The sequence below is a fragment of the Triticum dicoccoides genome, chromosome 7B (genome assembly GCF_002162155.2).
Source record: "Triticum dicoccoides isolate Atlit2015 ecotype Zavitan chromosome 7B, WEW_v2.0, whole genome shotgun sequence".
In the NCBI taxonomy this organism is placed as follows: Eukaryota; Viridiplantae; Streptophyta; class Magnoliopsida; order Poales; family Poaceae; genus Triticum; species Triticum dicoccoides.
In genome coordinates, this window is record NC_041393.1 from 529,796,411 (window position 1) to 529,803,196 (window position 6,786).

Below are 6,786 nucleotides of genomic sequence, written 5' to 3' on the forward strand. Positions count from 1 at the left end.
GACCACAAGGGGAAAACCCTAGATGGGTTTGGGTGCCTACCCCTTAGGAGGCTTGGCCCCCAAGGAAAAGGGGGCAGCTACCCTAGGGGGGGCCCCACCTCCACTGGCTACGTGGGATGGGGTGAGGGGGTGTGCACAGCCCCTTGGTGGGCTGGTGTGCCCCCTCCACTACAAAAAAATACACTTCCGTGATGATACGTGTTTGTCACAGTAGGTCGTGTTTTCTGTCATGCATGTACATCCATGACGATTTTATGACAGAATCAAGATAGTCATACCTGTGCTGTCATAGAAGTGTTCCATGACATTACCAAAATTATCATCACGGAAGTGTCCACTTCCACGACGATAAATCGCGCGTCACAGAAGTGCTTTCGTCAAGGGTGACCGACACGTGGCATCCACCATAACGGAACGCCGTTAAGCTATCGGGTCGGGTTTTGGATCCGATAACCCGTTAACAGCCCCGACCAATGGGAAATTTCCACGTGTAAAATTCTTATTGGCCGGACGAAACACGTGTCAGCTCGTTAGTGGGTCTGATAGGCGCCTATGATATGTCGACACGTGCCACGGCCCACCACTGGCCCATTTAGCTTACAAAGCCGGCCCGTTTGACTTGGTCAAAAGTTAACGGGCTGGCCCATGAAAAGCATGTTAACGGTCTCTTCGCAAATAGCCCATTTTACGGCCCATTAAATCACGGCCCGTTAGGCACTAAAGGAAATCAGCCCAACAACCTCATGTGGGCCGTCGAATATAACACCAGCCCATTTCACTTTCGGCCCATGTATGGCCCACGACGTCTTTCGGCCCATATGAGGCCTTCGTATCTTTCGGCCCTTTACAGGCCCACGGTGACTCTAGCCCATAATGAACAGTAATTTTCTTTGTACCCGTTAACGACCCGTGATTTACATGGGCCGTTTGACGGCCCATACGTTCTTGGGCTCCTTTTCGGCCCTCGATTACTTCCGGCCCGTTACTGGCCTGCTCCCCTAATGGGCCAAATTGGGCCCATGGTAAGAGTCGGCCCGTTACTGGCATGTTCCACAAATGGACCAAATTCGGCCCATGGCAAGAGTCGGCCCGTTACTGGCCTGTTACCCTAATGGGCCAAATTCGGCCCATGGCAAGAGTCGGCCCATTTCTGGCCAGCCCGTCCTATATTCTGGCCCATTAACGACCCGTTATGCCTGTGACAGAATTAAGCTTTTGCAGTCCTACGGCCTGTTAACGGCCCGTTACCGTGCTGGGCCGATACCAATTACGCCCGATTATGGCCCATGTAGACCCATTTATCCGACGACCCGAGGCCGACCGATTACAGGCCCGTTTATCGACGGCCCGTAGGAGACCCATGGATCCTACGGCCCGTATATGGCCCATGGGTAGTTCCGGCCACTAGCAAACCAGGGAAAAAGAAGACTAGGAAATAAATAAGGCCGAAACTAACGCTAGGCTATTAAGGTGATTGCACAGATTACATCCACTCGGCATCAAAGATCACCACCAGTGCAAATATAGGGAACACCCTACACTATACAAAAATGGCTTGCTATTTTCTTCAGTCGGTGGCTGCACGTTAAGAATAAATCTTGTATCGCACCAAAACAAATTACAACTATATAACAAAAGAAAGGTTGGCATAAAACTTTACAGTCTAGCAAATAAATGCACCACCAGAAGTTCAGAAGCTCAGTTCATTTGACCTGACTGTTACATTTTCATGTTGTATTGTCCGATGGAGCACCATAACCCTCGCCTTCATTTCCCCTAGGCTCCTGAACAACATAGCAAATGTCTGATAGTCTGGTTTCAAAACCATGCATATGTTGACGACATTGAGCAATATTTCTCCTTGTTTCACAAAGGGCCTCTGTTAGGGAATGGACTTGTGTATGGAGCGCAGTGTAGCGACCCGACCCGAATGGATCAAGTCTCTGTGCTTTCGTGTCATCCCTGGATCGGTATGCTGACACACACAGTACTCGAAGGATTTATAACAGAGGTAAATCACATGTATAAAGTAACGTAAAAACTATTACCTCAATCCAAAATATAGCGGAAGCAACAAGGTTGTGGATTCCCATCAACACCAACGGCAAAGTTGAGTATAGGAAATCGTAACCCTAACGTACCACTTACTCGTCGTCTGAAAAGTCTGCAACATGAAAAGTTGCAGCCCGAAAACGGGTCAGCACATGGAATATGCTGGCAATGTAACACATAGAGAGTAATGAAAGAATAGGCTATACTACATGCATATATGGCTGGTGGAAAGCTCTATGATTACAGTTTTTGCGAAAAGCCAATTTTTCCCTACTTCAAAGGAATAAAATTTATTTAACTATCATGGTGGTTGTTAAACATTGAGAATGGTTGACAGCATCCTCAATCCCAATTAAAAGTACTCATTAAACCCAAACAAATTATAATAAGTAACATGTTGAGATCAACAGGATAATCCAAGAACTAGATACTCAAAATGTCCATAACCGGGGACACGGCTAATCATGATTAGTTTGTTACTCTGCAGAGGTTTGCGCACTTTTCCCACAAGACTCGATCGCCTCCGTTTGGTTTCTCGCACTACAGGGTGTTTGAGAAGGCGGATGACCGAGACATAGTCTTTCAGAAGCGCTAGCACCTTACATGTGGGGTAAACCGGTACACCTACATCCCCTACATCTGCTAGTCTACCCCGTAAGAGTTCCCACAACTTAGTCAACTATGCTAGAGCCCATAGTAGCATGTGGCTGCACACGGAAGTTTCTAGCATGAAAGATCTTATGATCCCTTTGAGCCTGGGTGGCGGTCCAAAAAAAACAGGCAAGTCCTGATAGACATCAGGTGCCTCAATCCACCCAGATGTGTATTTAGGTTGCCACCTTAGATAAGCCATTAATTAACAATCTCACATCTGTCATGGATATTCACTCACCCAATCCACGTCTACTAGCAAAGCATAGCATAATAAGCAAACGTAGAAGTAACTCCCAAGGTTTCATAAGTAACAGGTAATAGGTACTACCTCATCTACTTCCCATCCCACAATTTAATTAGATCCTAACAATGCAAGTGTTTGAGGGTTTGATCTAATGCAATAAAACTGGGTAGTAGGAAAGATATGATCAAGTGTTACTTGCCTGCAATGTTGATGAAGATGATTCGCACTCAAAACTCTTGATAGATCTAATCGTCATACTCCGGTCAATCTATCGTAGGCAAGCAATAGTAACCACACAATAAGTACTCATCTAATGCACAGGGAAAATCGAACAAGAGAACGAACCAGAAAGTTCAACTTAAGAACTCCGGTTGCAAAGAAAGAACGAGCCGAACAAACGACGAAAAACAAACGGCGGAAGAAAACAACTCGGTTCTAGCAAGTTGAATCTAGGTCAAAATTTTACTGTAGCAAAAGCTTGTTCAAGTTGATTAGACGAAACGGCGGTTTCGAGATGAAACTCCAGGCGCTTGAATCACCTGATTCCGATAAACGAGCGAGAAGATAAACTAGAACGAAGATCGGATCTGAGATCGCGATCGCGGAATAAATCCGACGAGAAGAAAAAGAAGAACGGTTATACGAACAGACGTTGTTAACCGGGAAATAATCGGTGATCACGTTCGTTGAGACGAACGGTCCGAAAGAAGAACGAAAACCAATCTAGGGTTTTCGGAAAAGAGATCGAACGAAAAACCGATCTAGAACACCGGAACGGTTTAGCGAAAAATCGGAAAGAAAACGAATCGGTAGAGAAGAAAAGAATCGGAACGGTTTATAAGAAAAACCGAACCGAGGGAAAGAAGAGACGCGGCGCGGTACCTCCGGCGAACGGCGGCGACGGCGGCGTTGACGCAGGGCGGCGGCGGCGCGGTGACGCATGGTGGCGGTGGCGGCACTAGGGCGCGGGGTTGGGCGGCGTTGGGCGCGGCGGCGATGCACAAGGGCGGCGGCGCGGGTGAGAGGCGCGGGGTGAGGCGCGGCTTGGGTGGGGCGGCGGCGCGGCGTGGGTGTGGCGGCGCGGCGTGGGGCGGCGGAGAGGAGAGGAGAGGTGTTGGTTTGATGTGTTTAGAGGGGGGGGTGCTTGGGTATTTATATTGGGGAGGGGAGGGTTTTGCTTGGGGTAGGGGACAAGAAATAGACTAGGATTAGGAAACAAAAGGAAAAGATCTAGAAATAGATACGGAATAAACGAACATAGGACAAGAGTCCTACTAAGACTAGGAAAGCAAGAAGCGGCGGCTCCCTGGTGCACGCGCGCTATGGCCTCTTGGCCGGCCGGCGGCTAGTGGCTTGGGCCTTTGGCCCAAGGCGCTGCGGATTTTTTTTTTAAACGGTCTCGCGCGCAGAAAAATAAATAAAAGAAAATCTAAACGAACTCCAAATTTTAATAAAGTAAATTTTCCCCGACTCCTAAAAATGAGCCGAACAAAATGAACTTTTCTCCGGACCTAAAATAAAATTTTCAAAAACGCGCATTTTCCCTATCCGAATAAAATGCAAATAAAACTCCGGCAAACAAAATTTGATCTATTTATTAAATCTTCATTTTCCTAAATTTGGGAAAGTCATATTATTCCCTCTCTTATATTTTTGATAACGGAAAATAATTGAAGATGAAATAAATAAATCAAATGATCCTCTTTTCAATTCGAGAAAACTCTCAAATATGAAAATAACGAAATCTCCAACTCTCTCCAAGGGTCCTTGAGTTGCGTGAAATTTCTAGGATCGACCAAAATGCAAGAAAATAAAATATGCATGATGATCTATTCCAAATTGAAAATAAATTCAAAGGGGCTTTGAATTTAATTCTTTGAAACTCCCAACTCATATTTCATATAATTTCAAGAAGTCATTTTATCTTCTCTCGTGAAAATCATTGAGTCGCATAAAGTTTCAGAATTGGGATATTTCCAAATGAAATTCAAATATTCTCAACACCCCTTGTCATTTAAATAAATGGAAGAAGTCATGTCATCTTCTCTCCGGGGTTTTGTGATGAAAAGAATTTGAATTCACGAAGATCAGAAAACCAATATGAAAGTTTGGGAAAGTCCTTTTATTCCCTCTCATTTAACTTTCAAAAAGTTTCGAATTCACTCACTTTCAGTCAATCAATCAAGCAATCAATCAAATCTATCTATTTGTTTATAACATTCCAAAATTTAGAATTTTGGGATGTTACAAACTACCACCCTTAAAATGAATCTCGTCCTCGAGATTCGGAGAGGCTAGAAAGAATAGGTTAGGGTTTGGGGTCTTCTCAAAGTCCATCGATCATCTCCGAGGTCTCGGGTGCTACCACCCTTAGAAACATTGTTACGGTTCCATCAAAACTCATATACTCCATCCTTATCGTTGACAGTGTCAGTCTTCTCAGATAATCCCTTCTCTGGGCTCTTTCGGTAGTGGCATAACCTTTTCCTCAATTCCTTTGTCCTTTCATCTTGGTAAGGTTATCCCGAAACTGGGTCTTCATAGCTGACGGGTCTGACGCCAATGCTAAACAACTATCGATATCTCGTGGTGGTCAACAATTTATGGTTTCTCCTGCAGGAAAGGGTCTGGGTTGAACCTCACCGTATAACCTACGGTTGGCAACAACTGCCGTGTACAAGGGAAAAAAATACCTATACCTTTCTAAGGTTCAAACAAGGTTTTGATCGTCGTCTCTCCACTATAGGTAAGTCACTCAGATTTACCATCCCATATAGCAAAGCGAATAATAAGAGTAAGTCGGTATGGTGATCAATCCATCCCGCACCCAAATCATTTCCTTGTACATGGTTTAGCGAATCTCGCATTCTAACACTCGGTCATCCTCACAAGCATTGCAGAATTCTTCTTGTCGACGAACCAAGTTCGGAAAATCCATTGATTCTGCAAGCCAAACAAACATCTATCGTTACTTAACAACTCTCAGGTTTTGCGTAAACTCCTATAAAATCGTCGGTTGATACAAGTCGTAACTTCTTCCAGGGTTTTTCCTTCAGCAAGAGTGTGCTTGCTTCTTGGCAGGTACTGGGGCCTGTGGGTTATGGCCCATCTCATTACTTGTAATCCTTGAACTTATCATCGGGCAACTGTTCATTATTCCAACTTCCAACTTCCTAGTATTCTTAAATCCATCCAATTGTACTGTCTTCCTTCCTTCTATTGGCACCAAACTAGGACATGATTACTCAGACTCATCATGGAGTTTCCATTGCTCCATATTACCAACATCATACCTCCGTTATATCCAATAGTAATTTATCTCTTCATCCTCGTGGGATTTTCCCACATACCAAGATAAAACTTATACTTATGAAATCCATACTCCACATCATTATCCTTTCCGCGGTCAAGCGTCCTTATAGGGGAATATTGGCCATCTCTGCATGGCACTTCTTCAACTGGGAAACGTAAAACACATCTTGAACTCCTGACAGTCCTCCGGGTGACTCTAACTTGTTGGCCACTTCTCCATACGCTCCAAAACTCGGTATGGTCCTACAAACCTCGGGGCTAACTGTCCCTTAACTCCAATCCGTTTAACTCCTCGCAGAGGGAACACATGAAGACATGCTCTGTCTCCAATTTCATAGACTACCTCCTTGCGTTTTTAAGTCTGCATAACTCTTCTACCTGGACTGAGCTACCTTCAGTCTATCTCGAATCAACTTAACATTCTCTTCTGACTCCTTGATCACATTTGGTCCAAACAACTGTCGGTCTCCGACTTCATCCCACATACTCTTGGGGCATCACACATATCGAGACAAAACTCGTAT